At 40.7% G+C, this 16,621-nt stretch overlaps 1 protein-coding gene across 1 annotated transcript in view; it reads right to left on the bottom strand.

Moving 5' to 3' along the window:
- LOC137235101 (uncharacterized) overlaps window positions 1–15,577 on the bottom strand; it is a 381,861-nt gene extending 366,284 nt beyond the window's left edge. The window contains exon 1 of the mRNA XM_067758295.1: window positions 15,569–15,577. The gene's annotated coding sequence lies outside the window, so the exon portion shown is untranslated. The remainder of the gene's footprint in view (window positions 1–15,568) is intronic.
- Window positions 15,578–16,621: the final 1,044 nt, after the last annotated feature.

The following is a 16,621-nucleotide window of genomic DNA, read 5'->3' as shown; positions in this document are numbered from 1 at the left end:
GATACCCATATTGTACAAACGCATTCTAGAGTCACCCCTGGTCCACGTTTATGGCGATATATCGAAGAGGCGTCCACCTATAGAACTAAGGCCTACTCCCTTTTAAAATACTTATTAACACCTTTCGTTCGATACCCATATTGTACTACCGCATTCTAGAGTCAACCCTGCTCCACCTTTATAACGATATTCCGAAAAGGCGTCCACCTATAGAATTAAGGCCCACTCCCTTTTAAAATACTCATTAACAGCTTTCATTTGATACCCATATTGTACAAACAAATTCTAGAGTCACCCCTGGTTCACCTCTATGGCGATATATCGAAAAGGCGTCCACCTATAGAACTGAGGTCCACGCCCTTTTAAAATACTCATTAACACCTTTCATTTGATACCCATATCGTACAAACAAATTCTAGAGTCAACCTTGGTCCATCTTTATGGCGATATCTCGAAAAGACGTCCTCCTATAGAACACGCCCTTTTAAAATACTCATTAATATTTTTAACGGCTATAAGCTTCAAATTTCACCGATTGCTTACGTATATAGTATATATTGTTGTGACAAAAGATCATAGAGATCGGTGATATATATAATATATATATGATGGTATATATAGTATATGTGTAGTATATATATATTTTTTTTTCCGATTTCGACCCCATTTTAACAGCTAGAAGCTTCAAATTTCACCAAATGCTTACGTATATAGCATATATTGATGTCTGAAAAAATCATTGAGATCGGTGGTATATATATTATATACTTCATATAAACTGTCATTTTTGCCCCTTTTTTACGGCTAGAAGCTTCAAAATTCATCAAATTTCATCAAATAGTTACGTTTACGTCATATATTTTTAAAATACGTGATTCGTACTCATAGTTTTTACATGCAGACCACAAAAAACGTGAAGCTTTGCATCCTCACACAAAGTACCTATCAATTTTTATAACTTTCATAAAAATGAAATGTTATATTAATTTCGTCACGAAACTCAAAATTGTAAGTCCTTAAAGGAAAATAGATAGACCCACCATTAAGTATACCGAAATAATCAGGATGAAGAGCTGAGTGGATTTAGCCATGTCCGTCTGTCCGTCTGTCCGTCTGTCCGTCTGTCAGTTTGTATGCAAACTAGTCTCTCAATTTTAGAGACATCTTGACAAAATTTGGTGAGCGGGTGTATTTGGGTGTCCAATTAGACATTTGTCGGAACCGGCCCTATCGGACCACTATAGCATATATCCTCCATACAACCGATTTTTCAGAAAAAGAGGATTTTTGTCATATCTTACTCAATTTAATAGATTGAAGCTTCAAACTTCACCATATAATTTCGTATATTGCACATATTGTTGCCTGAAAAAATTGATGAGATCGGTCGTATATATAGTATATATCCCTCACTACCGATTGTTCAGATAAGAAACTTTTCGTAATTACTGCCCTATTTTAAGAGCTGGAGGCTTCAAATTTCAACGAATTCTTACGTATATAGCAGATATTGTTGTCTGAAAAAATCATAAAGGTCGGTGGTATATATAGTATACATATATAGTATATATATATATTTTCGCAATTTTAGCCCCATTTTAACAGCTAGAAGCTTCAAATTTCACCGAATGCTTACGTATATAGCACATATTGTTGTCTGAAAAAACATAGAGATCGGTTGTATATATAGTATATATCTCATACAACCGATTGTTCAGATAAGAAACTTTTCGCAATTTCTACCCCATTCTAACAGCTATAAGCTTCAAATTTCACCGATTGCTTACGTATATAGTATATATTGTTGTGTCAAAAAATCATAGAGATCGGTGATATATACAATATATATATGATGATATATATAGTATATATATATTGTATATATATTGTAACGAATTTACTGCAAATCCTCTTATTTGCCGTTTTGCTAGGTTCGTATCGCTAAACTGTTGAATAAATAACTCCAATATTGAATAATGGAAAAATGGCCTTTATTAAAATACTTCGCAATAACACTCAAACTGTGCAACGAGTAGCATAATAACCAAACTGATAACTTAAATGAAACTCTACTATTCAAAATAATACTGCTATTGCTCGCTAGATATCGTCTTAGTCGTAACTGCTTGACAACTCAAATCAAACTGAATTCCAGCGCCTCTACATCTGTCGCCTTTTATACTCTTTGACTTTAACATTCGCATCTTCTAGTCGCTTCCAGGATCTACTAGTCCATTAGCTCTCAAACATCTCAGCTGTAACTAAAATTGTACGATTTTATAGCTTCTCTCATACCCCATGCTTGTATGTGTGAACGACACTTCCACAATTATAATTGCCTACATTTAGGAGCATCTCAAATAAGATGTCTGCATATGGTTGTGTCTTGCTTCTCAGCTGCGTGTACCTACATATGTGTAGACATAATGATTGAATTATTGATGTGAATGTTTGTAGTTTACAGTCTCTCGCGCACACATAGGCGTATAAGTAAATGCATCTGTATGTGACATCTAGCATGGCCTTAGCATCGCCTTAGTGATGGTATAGCTTAGTGATGCTAATATCCGTGACACTGCCCTCCACCTAAGTCTGATCGTCCCGATCAGACAAATCTCCCGATCTAAACGCCGCTAGCATCTCCAAATGTACCACTCTTCTAATCCGTGGTTTCCCAGTGGTTTGTATGCGGTAGATGGTATCACTGATCTTCTTCACAACTTTGTACGGGCCTTCCCAACTGCACCGAAATTTGGCTGGAACACCTTTTATCCGGTGAGGGTTGTTTAACAGTACCAAATCTCCCGCCAAGAAACCTTCCGAATTAAAGTTCTTGTCATGCCAGTGTTTCATCTTAATACTCATTACCCTGGGCCGTTCCTTCACACTCTGTTGTTTGGTAAATGAACCACTTCGTAGAGCTTACGCTGGACGGATTTGCTTTGCATAATCGGTATCGTTTCCACATTTCACAAGAGTAGCGCGCTCCGGCTTAAAACTACCCTCGCATTCTTTCTAGGAAATTCGTTGTTTCGTTTTCCTGCGTCTTTTAGGTTTTGTCAATGCCAGTGTTTCTATCGCAGGTACTTTTGGTTTGCTTTATTTGGCCCATTCGACCTATTAACTTTTGCCTTTGACTTCCGTGGTTTTTGTCGAGTCTTCTCCAACAGTACCCGATTACTGCTGAACCCTTTTTCCAAACTAAAGTTTAGTGGTATATCCTGGTTCTTATAGCGCATAATTTTTCTCCGCATATCTCCGCCACAACGAATTTGTGTAGAATCATGACTTTTCCAATTAATACCTCACATACCAATTCGCCTTGGACTTGATTATACTCGCCTGTGACCGTACGCAACCTTGCTCCAGGTAATGACTTTACACTCCTGTAGACGAAATCAGATCGAATCAAGTAATGAGATGCCCCCGTATCTACAGTCAGTACACGCTCTTTACCATCCACATTCCCTCTGATGGTAAGACTGCTTGATTTCCTTCCAATCTGCGACACAGATATCACAGGACATTCAATAGCCGGGGCAAGTTTTCGTTCTTTATATCCGACACGCTCTTGCTCATTTCCGCCAGCTTTGCGTTTACGGCCACCCCCATTGTTGGAACTATTAGGACCAATATCGCAATGACGTGCAATGTGACCTGGGTTGCCGCACTTGAAACATTTAATAACTCCGGCATTCTTCTGTTGAGATCCCTTCAGTGCTTCCAAAATTATGTCTACCCACTCTGGCCTTTCTACTTCCACACGGCGTGCTTTGAAAACTGGCTTACACAGCAGCGACGCTGTTTTCTGAATCAGAGCATGCGATACCGTTTCAGCAAATGTTAGTTTTGGATTCACATATGTATCCCGCTTCGTTTCCACATCTCGTATGCCATTTATAAAGCTCTGAATTTTTACCCTCTCGGTGTACTCCACGGGTGCGTCCGCATTCGCTAAATATGCTAGCCTTTCAATATCCGGCGCAAACTCTTGCAAAGTTTCACCAGGCCTATGGAAGCGGTTCAGCAACTCCATTTGGTATATCTGTCTCCTATGCTCAGTTCGGTATCGTCTCTCTAGAGCGCCCATCAATGCTTCATAAAAGTTCCGTTCTCCTTCGGGAATCGTCTGTAGGATTTCGGCTGCGGGCCCTTTCAATGCCACGAACAGAGCTGCAACTTTATCTTCAGCATTCCAGTTTTTCACTGCTGCGATCTTCTCAAATTGTAGCTTAAACACCTGGAAAGGAACAGAGCCGTCAAAAGATGGAGTTTTTACCTTCGTAATGCTTGCTGAAACAGATGGGCGATTTAGTTGTAACTGCTCCATACGACCCTTCAAATCATCGACTTCTGCCCGAAATTGAGCAATTTTTGCATCCTGCGCTTCCAGCTTTGATGTTACCCTTGCTTCCTGTACTTCTAACTGTGAAGACATTTGTGCCACCTGCAATGATAAGCGCTCCTCTTGTTCTTCCATCTTGGATGTTATGCGTGTCTCCTGCGATTCCAGTTGGGATGCCATATATGTCTTCTGTTCTTCCAGTTGAGTTTCCATCTTGGATGTAATCTGTGTCGACATTTCTGCATGCGCGTTTCTTGTGCTTCAATCTTCGATGTAATATGTGTCCACATTTCTGACATCTGCGACGACATTGATGTTGCTGTCGCTGTTTGTGCAGATATTGCAGCCAAAATTATGTTCAAGTCTGTGCTCGTAACTGTCTGCGATGTTTCGTTTTTCTCTTCAATTTATGTTGTTGTCTCGTCCCCATCAGGATAAAAGACATACTCGTCCACATCAATTCCTTCTGCTTCCATTGGCTCTCGTAGCCGTGCCTGAAGTTCGAGTTTAACGCCGCGTGTATTCAATCCACGGCTCTCCAACTCCTTCTTCAGTTGCTGGATCTTCAATTCACTGAACTTTTCCATGTCGTTGTTGTCCTCTGGAATTTATTCAACAATTCCTCTTCTGACACCAATTGGTACGAATTTACTGCAAATCCTCTTATTTGCCCTTTTGCTAGGTTCGTATCGCTAAACTTTTGAATAAATAACTCCAATATTGAATAATGGAAAAATGGCCTTTATTAAAATCCTTCACAATAACACTCAAATTGTGCAACGAATAGCTTAAATGAAACTCTACTATTCAAAATAATAATACTATTGCTCGCTAGATATCGTCTTAGTCGTAACTGCTTCACAACTCAAATCAATATGAATTCCAGCGCCTCTACATCTGTCGCCTTTTATACTCTTTGACTTTAACATTCACATCTTCTATTCGCTTCCAGAATCGACTAGTCTATTAGCTCTCAAACATCTCAGCTGTAACTAAAATTGCACGATTTTATAGCTTCTCTCATACCCCATGCTTGTATGTGTGAGTGACACTTCCACAATTATAATTGCCTACATTTAGGAGCATCTCAAGTAAGATGTCGGCATATGGTTGTGCCTTGCTTCTCAGCTGTGTGTACCTACATATGCGTAGACATAATGATTGAATTATTGATGTTAATGTTTGTAGTTTACAGTCCCTCGCGCACACATAGGCGTATAAGTAAATGCATCTGTGTGTGACATCTCTCGGCTGCCTTATATAAGTGTATACATGATTTGATTATTGACGTAAATACTGCTTAGCATGGCCTTAGCATCGCCTTAGTGATGGTATAGCTTAGTGATGCTAATATCCGTGACAATATATATTTTTTTGCGATTTCGGCCCCATTTTAACAGCTAAAAGCTTCAAATTTCACCAAACGCTTACGTGTATAGCATATATTGATGTCTGAAAAAATCATTGAGATCGGTGGTATACATAGTATATATCTCATACAACCGATTGTTTAGATAAGAAACCTTGCGCAATTTCTGCCCCGTTTTAACAGCTAGAAGCTTCAAATTTCACCAAATGCTTACGTATATAGCATGTATTGTTGTCTGAAAAAATCATAGAGATCGGTGGCATATATATTATATACTTCATTTAAACTGTCATTTTTGCCCCTTTTTTAAAGCTAGAAGTTTCAAAATTCATCAAATTTCATCAAATAGCTATGTTTACATCATATATTTTTGAAATACGTGATTCGTAGTCATAGTTTTTACATGCAGACCACAAAAAACGTGAAGATTTGCATCCTCACACAAAGTACCTACCTATTTTTATAACTTTCATGAAAATGAAATGGTATATTAATTTCGTCACGAAACCCAAAATTGTAAGTCCTTAAAGGAAAATAGATAGACCCACAAATAATCAGGATGAAGAGCTGAGTTGATTTAGCCATGTCCGTCTGTCTGTTTGTATGCAAACTAGTCCCTCAATTTTTGAGATATCTTGATAAAATTTGGTGAGCAGGTGTATTCAGGTGTCCGATTAGACATTTGTCGGAACCGGCCGGATCAGACCACTATAGCATTTATCCTCCATTCAACCGATTTTTCAGAAAAAGAGGATTTTTGTCATATCTTACTCAATTTAACAGATTGAAGCTTCAAACTTCACCATATAATTTCGTATATTGCATGTATTGTTGCCTGAAAAAATTGATGAGATCGGTCGTATATATAGTATACATCCCCCACAACCGATTGTTCATATAAGCAACTTTTCGTAATTACTGCCCTATTTTAAGAGCTAGAGGCTTCAAATTGCAACGAAAGCTTACGCATATAGCATATATTGTTGTCTGAAAAAATCATAAAGATCTGTGGTATATATAGTATATATATGGTGGTATATGTAGTATATATTTATGGTATATATATATATATTTTCGCAATTTTAGTCCCATTTTAACAGCTAGAAGCTTCAAATTTCACCGAATGCTTACGCATATAGCACATATTGTTGTCTGAAAAAATCATAGAGATCGGTTGTATATATATTATATATCTCAAACAACCGATTGTTCAGATAAGAAACTTTTCGCAATTTCTACCCCATTTTAAGAGCTATAAGTTTCAAATTTCACCGATTGCTTACGTATATAGTATATATTGTTGAGTCAAAAAATCATGGAGATCGGTGCTATATATAATATATATATGATGGTATATATAGTATATATATATAGTATATATATATATTTTCGCTATTTTAGCCCCATTTTAACAGCTATAACCTTCAAATTTCACCGAATGCTTACGTATATAGCATACATTGTTGTCTGAAAAAATCATAGCGATCGGTTGTATATATAGTATATATCTCATACAACTGATTGTTCAGATAAGAAACTTTTCACAATTTCTACCCCATTCTAACAGCTTTAAGCTTCAAATTTCACCGATTGCTTACGAATATAGTATATATTGTTGTGTCAAAAAATCATAGAGATCGGTGATATATATAATATATATATGATGGTATATATAGTATACTAGCCTTTACCCGCGGCCCCGTCCGCAAGGAGAAATTTAAATATATGGGCTATTCGCGTTAGCCTGCTTATCAAGTTATCTGTTTAAAATTTTATTTTCTGTCTAATGCATTTTATTTTTGTAATTGAGTAAAAAAAAGAACTAAATGAGCCGATAACCTGATAGGTTCCCCAATGATACCGAAATTATCCAGAAAAAGCTACGAAATGACCCCCATGCTATCGTGGGCGGATCCCGAAAACCATCCAGAAATGCCCCGAAAGAGTCTCCAAAAGCTCCCGGAATAGTCCAAAAAAAACCCGAAATGACAACGACACGATTCTAAACGTATCCAGAGAACCACACAGAAATGATCCCTGAAGGTGTTCCAAAATGATCCCGAAAAGGCTCCGAAATGAGCCTGACGGGCTCCCGGGCGGATCTCAAAAACCATCCAGAAAATATCCAGGAAGGGTCCCTAAATTATCCCGACATACTCCAGAAAAAGTTCCGAAATGGCTCCGAGGGGATCCACGACGGATCGCGAAAACCATACAGTAATGATTCCGGAAGGATCCCAAAATGATCCCGAAATAGTCCGGAAATGATCCAGATGGGATCCCGCACAGATCCAGAAATGATCCCGGAAAAGTCCAAAAACTATCCCGGAAAAGTACCAAAAAATCCCGAAATGGCTCCTACGGCATGCCGGACAGATCCAGAAATGATCTCGGAAGGGTACCCAAATGATCCCAAAATGGCCCCGAAATGAACCTGATGAATCCGGCAAACCATCAAGAACATATGCTCGAAAGGTCCCCAAATGATCCCGAAAAAGTCCCGCAATGATTCCAACGGGATCCTGAACGGATACCGAAAACTATCCAGAAATGATGCCGGAAAGGTCCTCAAATGGTCTCCCAATAGTTCCGAAAAGACCCTGACGGGATCCCGAACGGATCCCGACAACTATCTAGAAATGATGCCGAAAGGGCCCGCAAATGATCCCGTATTAGTCGAGAAAAAGTCCTGAAATGACCCCGACGGGATGCCGGACGGATCCCAAAAACCATCCAGAAATGATGCCGGAAGGGACCCCAAATGAACCCGAAAAAGTCCCGAAATTATTCCGACGTGATCCTGAACGGATACCGAAAACCATCCAGAAATGATGCCGGAAAGGTCTTCAAATGACCACCTAATAGTCCCAAAATGACCCTGACGGCATCCCGGACAAATCCCGGATCTTGGGAAGGTCCCAAAATGATCCCGAGATAGTCTCGGAAAAGTCCAAAAATTACCCTGACTGGTTCCCGGACGAATCCTGAAAGCCATCCTTAAATGATCCCGAAAAAGTACCGAAATGACCCTGACGGGATCCCGAAAGGATTCCGAAAACTATCCAGAAATGATGCCGGAAAGGTCCTCAAATGATCCCCTAATAGTCCCGAAATGACCGTGACGGGATCCCGAACGGATCCCAACAACTATCCAGAAATGATGCCGAAAGGGTCCGCAAATGATCCCGTATTAGTCGAGAAAAAGTCCCGAAATGACCCCGACGGGATCCCGGACGAATCCCAAAAACCATCCAGAAATTATGCCGGTAGGTATCCCAAATGATCCCGAAATAGTCCCGAAATGACCTCATCGGCATCCCGGAAGGATCCCGAAAATTATCCAGAAATGATGCCGGAAAGTTCCCCAGATGATCCCCTAATAGTCCCGAAATTACCCTGATGGGATCCCGAAAACCATCCAGAAATGATGCCGGAAGAGCCCTCAAATGATCCCGAAAAGGTCCCCAAATGAACCCGACGAGATACCGGACGGATACCGAAAACCATCCAGAAATGATGCCGGTAGGTACCCCAAATGATCCCGAAATAGTTCCGAAATGACCCCGTCCGGATCCCGTAAACTATCCAGAAATGATGTCGAAAGGGTCCCCAAATGATCCCGTATTAGTCGAGAAATGACCCCGACGGGATCCCGGACGGAACCCGAAAACCATCCAGAAATGATGCCGGAAGAGCCCCCAAATGATCCCGAAAAAGTTCTCAAATGACCCCGACATACTCCAGAAAAAGTTCCGAAATGGCTCCGAGGGGATCCACGACAAATCGCGAAAACCATACAGAAATGATTCCGGAAGGATCCCAAAATGATCCCGAAATAGTCCAGAAATTACCCAGATGGGATCCTGCACAGATCCAGAAATGATCCCGAAGGGTCCAAAAATTATCCCGGAAAAGTAACAAGAAATCCCGAAATGGCTCCTACGGCATCCCGAACGGATCCAGAAATGATCTCGGAAGGGTCCCCAAATGATCCAAAAATGGTCCCGAAATGACCCTGATGGATCCGGCAAACCATCAAGACATTATGCCGGAAGGTCCCCATTTGATCCCGAAATAAAACAGAAAAAGTCACGAAACGACCCCTAGAGAATCCCCAAATGATCCCGTATTAGCCCCGAAAAGGTCCCGAAATAACCCCGACGGCATCCCGGACAAATCCCGAAAACCATTCAGAAATGATGCCGGAAGGGATCCCAAATGATTCCGAAAAAGTCCCGCAATGATTCGACGGGATCCCGAACGTATACCGAAAATCATCCAGAAGTGATGCCGGAAAGGTCCTCAAATGATCACCTAATAGTCCCAAAATGACCCTTAAGGGATCCTGGACGGATCCCGTAAACCATCCAGAAATTATCCCGCTATAGTCCCGAAGAAGTCCCGGAATGACCCTGACGGGATCTCGATCGCATCCCTAAATGACCCTGACGGGATCCCGGATAGATCCCGAAATCCATCCAGTAATGATCTTGGGAGGGACCCCAAATGATTCCGAAAAAGTCCCGCAATGATTCCGACGGGATCCTGAACGGATACCGAAAACCATGCAGAAGTGATGCCGGAAAGGTCCTCAAATGATCACCTAATAGTCCCAAAATGACCCTGACGGCATCCCGGACAGATCCCGAAATCCATCCAGAAATGATCTTGGCGGGGTCCCAAAATGATCCCGAAATAGTCTCGGAAAAGTCCAGAAATTCCCCTGACGGGATCCCGGACGAATCCTGAAAACCAATCTTAAATGTTGCCGAAAAAGTCCCGAAATGACCCTGATGGGCCCCGAAAGGATCCCGAAAACTACCAGAAATGATGCCGGAAAGGTTCCGAAAAGACCCTGACGGGATCCCAAACGGATCGCGTCAACTATCCAGAAATGATACCGAAAGGGCCCGCAAATTATCCCGTATTAGTCGGGGAAAAGTCCCGAAATGACCCCGACGGGATGCCGGACGAATCCCGGAAGGGATCCCAAATGATCCCGAAAAAGTCCCGCAATTATTCCGACGGGATCCTGAACGGATACCGAAAACCATTCAGAAGTGATGCCGGAAAGATCCTCAAATGATCACCTAATAGTCCCAAAATGACCCTGACGACATCCCGGACAGATCCAGAAATGATCTTAGGAAGGTCCCAAAATGATCCCGAAATAATCTCGGAAAAGTCCAGAAATTACCCTGACGGGTTCCCGGACAAATCCTGAAAGCCATCCTTAAATTATCCCGAAAAAGTCCCGAAATGACCCTGACGGGATCCCGAAAGGATTCCGAAGACTATCCAGAAATGATTCCGGAAAGGTCCTTAAATGATCCCCTAATAGTCCCGAAATGACCGTGAGGGGATCCCGAACGGATCCCTACAACTATCCAGAAATGATGCCGAAAGGGTCCCCAAATGATCCCCTAATTGTCCCGAAATTACCCCGACGAGATCCCGGACGCATCCCGAAAACCATCCAGAAATGATGCCGAGAGGGTCCCCAAATGATCCCGTATTAGTCGCGAAAAAGTCCCGAAATGACCCCGACGGGATGCCGGACGAATCCCGAATACCATCCAGAAATGATGCCTAAAGGGTCCCAAAATAACCCCGAAAAAGTCCCGTAATGACCCCGACGGGATCTTTAATACCTTCCATTTGATACACATGTTATACAAACACATTCCAGGGTTACCCTAGGTTCTTTTTACAACATGGTGATTTTCCCTTACTTTGTCTCCACAGCTCTCAACTGAGTATTCGTTTTAGAGGTATGTTTCCTTCGGCAAAGTTTCTTATTTTGATCCCTAGAATACGATTTTCACAGAGCAATGAGCGATTTTTAAATCGACCCGCCCTAATATATATAGTATATATATATTTTTTTTTTGCGATTTCGGCCCCATTTGAAAAGCTAGAAGCTTCAAATTTCACTAAATGCTTACGTGTATAGCATACATTGATGTCTGAAAAAATCATCGAGATCGGTGGTATACATAGTATATATCTCATACAACCGATTGTTCAGATAAGAAACTTTGCGCAATTTCTGCCCCGTTTTAACAGCTAGAAGCTTCAAATTTCACCAAATGCTTACGTATATAGCATATATTATAGTCTGAAAAAATCATAGAGATCGGTGGTATATATATTCATATAAAGTGTCATGTTTGCCCCTGTTTTACGGCTAGAAGCTTCAAAATTCATCAAATTTCATCAAATAGTTACGTTTACGTCATATATTTTGAAATACGAGATTCGTAGTCATAGTTTTTACATGCAGACCACAAAAAACGTGAAGCTTTGCATCCTCACACAAAGTACCTACCTATTTTTATACCTTTCATGAAAATGAAATGGTATATTAATTTCGTCACGAAACCCAAAATTGTATGTCCTTAAAAGAAAATAGATAGACCCACCATTAAGTATACCGAAATAATCAGTATGAAGAGCTGAGTTCATTTAGCAATGTCCGTCTGTCCGTCTGTCTGTTTGTATGCAAATTAGTCCCTCAATTTTAGAGATTATTCAATATTGGAGTTATTTATTCAACAGTTTAGTGATTCGAACTTAGCAGAGGATTGCAAATAAGAGGATTTGCAGAAAATTCGTTACAATACTATATACGTAAGCAATCGGTGAAATTTGAAGCTTATAGCTGTTAAAATGGGGTAGAAATTGCGAAAAGTTTCTTATCTGAACAATCTGTTGTATGAGATATATACTATATATACAACCGATCTCTATGATTTTTTCAGACAACAATATATGCTATATACGTAAGCATTCAGTGAAATTTGAAGCTTAAACGCTGGTAGCCTCTCCAAATGAACCACTTTAATTTTGGTTCGTGGTTTGCCAATGGTTTGTATGCGGTGCACTACATCGTTGATCCGCTTTACAACCTTGTACGGGCCTTCCCAACTGCACCGAAATTTGGATGGAACACCTTTCCGCCGGTGAGGGTTGTATAACAGTACCAAATTTCCCTCCCGGAAACCTTGCGAATTATTTTCCTTGTCGTACCTGTGTTTCATCTTACTACTCATTATCCTCGGCCGTTCCTTCACACTCTGTTGTTTGGTCAATGAACCACTTCGTAGAGCTTGCGCTGGACGGATTTGCTTTGCATAATCGGTATCGTTCCCACATTTCACAACAGTAGTGCGCTCCGGCTTGAAACTACCCTCGCATTCTTTCTCGGAAATTCGTTGCTTAGTTTTTCTGCGTCTTTTAGGTTTTGTCAATGCCAGTGTTTCCCTCGCAGGTACTTTTGATTTTGATTTATTTGGCCCATTCGATCTATCAACTTTTGCCTTTGACTTTCGTGGTCTTTGTCGAGTCTTTTCCACCAGTACCCGATTACTGCTGAACCCTTTTTCCAAACTAAAGTTAAGTGGTATGTCCTGATTCTTATAGCGCATAATTTTTCTCCGCATATCGATCCTGACGTGATGGTCAACCAAGAAGTCCACTCCCAATATGACTTCATCAACGATCTCCGCCACAACGAATTTGTGTAGAATCATGACTTTTCCAATTAATACCTCACATACCACTTCGCCTTAGACTTGATTATACTCGCCTGTGACCGTATGCAACCTTGCTCCAGGTAATGACTTTACACTCCTTTAGACCAAATCAGATCGAATCAAGGAATGAGATGCCCCCTTATCTACAGTCAGTACACGCTCTTTACCATCCACATTCCCTCTGATGGTAAGACTGCTTGATTTCCTTCCAATCTGCGACACAGATATCAGAGGACATTCAATAGCCGGGGCAAGGTTTGGTTCTTTACATTCGACACGCTCTTGCTCATTTCTGCCAGCTTTGCGTTTACGGCCACCCACATTGTTGGAACTATTAGGACCAAGATCGCAATGACGTGCAATGTGACCTGGGTTGCCGCAGTTGAAACATTTAATAACTCCGGCATTCATCTGTTGAGATCCCTTCAGTGCTTCCAAAATTGTGTCTACCCACTCTGGCCTTTCTACTTCCACACGGCGTGCTTTGAAAACTGGCTTACACAGAAGCGACGCTGTTTCCTGAATCAGAGCTTGTGACACCGTTTCTGCGAATGTTGGCTTTGGGTTTGTGTATGTAGCTCGCTTTGTTTCGGCGTCCCGTATGCCATTTATAAAGCTCTGAATTTTTACCCTTTCAGTGTATTCCACGGGTGCATCCGCATTCGCGAGATGAGCCAACCTTTCAACATCCGAGGCAAACTCCTGCAAAGTCTCATTCGCTCTTTGGTGACGGTTTTGCAACTCAATTTGGAATATCTGTTTCCTATGCTCGCTTCCATAACGTCTCTCGACAGCGGCCATCAATGCTTCATAGTTGTTCCGCTCTCCTTCGGGAATCGTCTGTAGGATTTCCGCCGCTGGCCCCTTCAATGCCACGAACAATGCAGCAACTTTATCTTCCGCACTCCAGTTGTTCACTGCTGCGGTCTTCTCAAACTGAAGCTTGAAGACCTGGAAAGGAACAGAACCGTCAAAAGATGTAGTTTTTACCTTTGTATTACTCGCTGAAGCAGCCGGCCGATTAATTTGCAATTCCTGTATACGACCTCTCAACGCATCCACCTCTGCCTCGAATTTTCCTTCAAACTGCATTATTTTTTCGTCCATGCGCGCTTCGAGTTTTGATGATATACGCGCCTCTTGTGCTTCTAGTTGTACTGTTATGCGTGTCTCTTGTTCTTTCAGTTGGGTTGCCATATATGTCTTTTGTTCTTCCAGCTGTGATGACATATTTGTGGATATTTGTGATGACATTTCTGTTATACGTGTTTCTTGTGCTTCAATCTTCGATGTTATTGCTGACGACATTTCTGCAATATGTGTCTTCTGTTCTTCCAATTGTGGTGACATGTTGGTAGATATTTGTGATGACATTTCGGACATTTGTGCCGATATTGCAGCCAATATCATGTTCAGGTCTGTGTTCGCCATTGTCTGCGGTGTTTCATTTTTCTCTTCAATTTTTGTTGTCTCCTCGCCATCAAGATGAAAGACATGCTCTTCCACATCAATTCCTTCTGCTTCCATTGCTTTTCGTAGCCGTGCCTGAAGTTCGAGTTTAATGCCGCTTGTATTCAATCCACGGCTCTCCAACTCCTTCTTCAGTTGCGGGATCTTCAATTCACTTAACTTTGCCATGTCCTTGTTGTCCTCTAGAATTTATTCAACAATCCCTCTTCTGACACCAATTGTAACGAATTTGCTGCAAATCCTCTTATTTGCAATCCTCTGCTAAGTTCGAATCACTAAACTGTTGAATAAATAACTCCAATATTGAATGATGGAAAAATGGCCTTTATTAAGTACTTCACAATAACACTTATACTTTGCTACTCGCTGGCTTAATAACCAAACTGATTGATAACTCAAATGAAACTCTACTATTGGCCGCCAGATCGCGTGCTTAATCAAACTGATTGATAGCTCAACTCAAACTGAATTACTTCTTACTCGCCTGCCCCGCTTTTATAGTTTACGCTGCATACTTCTAGGCTCTTCGATTTCCAGAAGTTACTAGTAGTTCGGCTACAAAATCGCCAGCCACAACTACGTGTACAAATTATTGCTCTCTCTTGTGACAACTCAGATAAGATATATGCATGTATTTGTGCATTGCCGCTCAGATGTTCGTATATGTACATATGTGTAGACGCAATTATTTATTCGTTTATGTACATACATAATGATTGAATTATTGATGTGCATTCACGTCGCTGGTTAGCATCGGCTCATGCGGCAGTTACTCACGAACGTACGTACCAAAAACGTGTCAGCTGACACGACCTATCTTATGAGTGTGCAATGTAAACGAAAACTCACCGACGTGCAACGCCCGTACGTACGTAGCCCGGAACGTAGAAATCAAAACAATTTTGATTTTTTCCGTAAGAACGTGTCAGCTGATCGCTCTCTCACTAGACAGAGTTGCCTAGTAAACATTTGTGCGCTAATTTTTGACCGTTTGCAATTTTATGCAAAAACACCTAATTAAAGTTTGAAAAATTGTGAAAATAATTCGAAATAATTATGTAAAAGTGCTGATTATAAATATGTAATCTATTTATACTTATTTAATATGTATTCCGGCCTTTTACAATATCAAAAATTAAATTGGAAAAAGTTGATGTTTCCATAAGCATACATGCAAAATGGTCAATGGCAACAGTGCTTATCTGTAAACAATACACACCCAAATATGTTATGTACATGTACACAGACGCACACATTGATTCCTACGGGCTTGAGAGTTCGGTCAAACGTGCTTCGTACGACAACCGTCCTTACGTACGGCACACGTCGGTGGGTAACTGCCGCATTAGAGACGATAGTATCGCTCAGTGCTGCTAACATTCGTTACAATATACTATATATACCACCATATATATACTATATATACCACCGATCTTTATGATTTTTCAGACAACAATATATACTATATACGTAAGCATTCGTTGAAATTTGAAGCCTCTAGCTCTTAAAATAGGGCAGTAATTACGAAAAATTTCTTATCTGAACAATCGGTTGTGGGGGAAATATACTATATATACGACCGATCTCATAAATTTTTTCAGGGAACAATATGTGTAATATACGAAATTATATGGTGAAGTTTGAAGCTTCAATCTGATAAATTGAATAAGATATGACAAAAATTCTCTTTTTCTGATAAATCGGTTGTATGCAGGATATATGCTATAGTGGTCCGATCCGGCCGGTTCCAACAAATGTATAATCGGACACCCAAATACATCCGCTCACCAAATTTTATCAAGATATCTCTAAAATTGAGGGACTAGTTTGCATACAAACAGACAGACGGACAGACGGACACCCAAATACACACGCTCACCAAATTTTATCAAGATATCTCTA

The sequence above is a fragment of the Eurosta solidaginis genome, chromosome X (assembly GCF_040869045.1).
Source record: "Eurosta solidaginis isolate ZX-2024a chromosome X, ASM4086904v1, whole genome shotgun sequence".
NCBI lineage: Eukaryota > Metazoa > Arthropoda > Insecta > Diptera > Tephritidae > Eurosta > Eurosta solidaginis.
The sequence above is the reverse complement of the archived record's forward strand: the minus strand, read 5'-3'. Positions and strand labels throughout refer to the sequence as shown.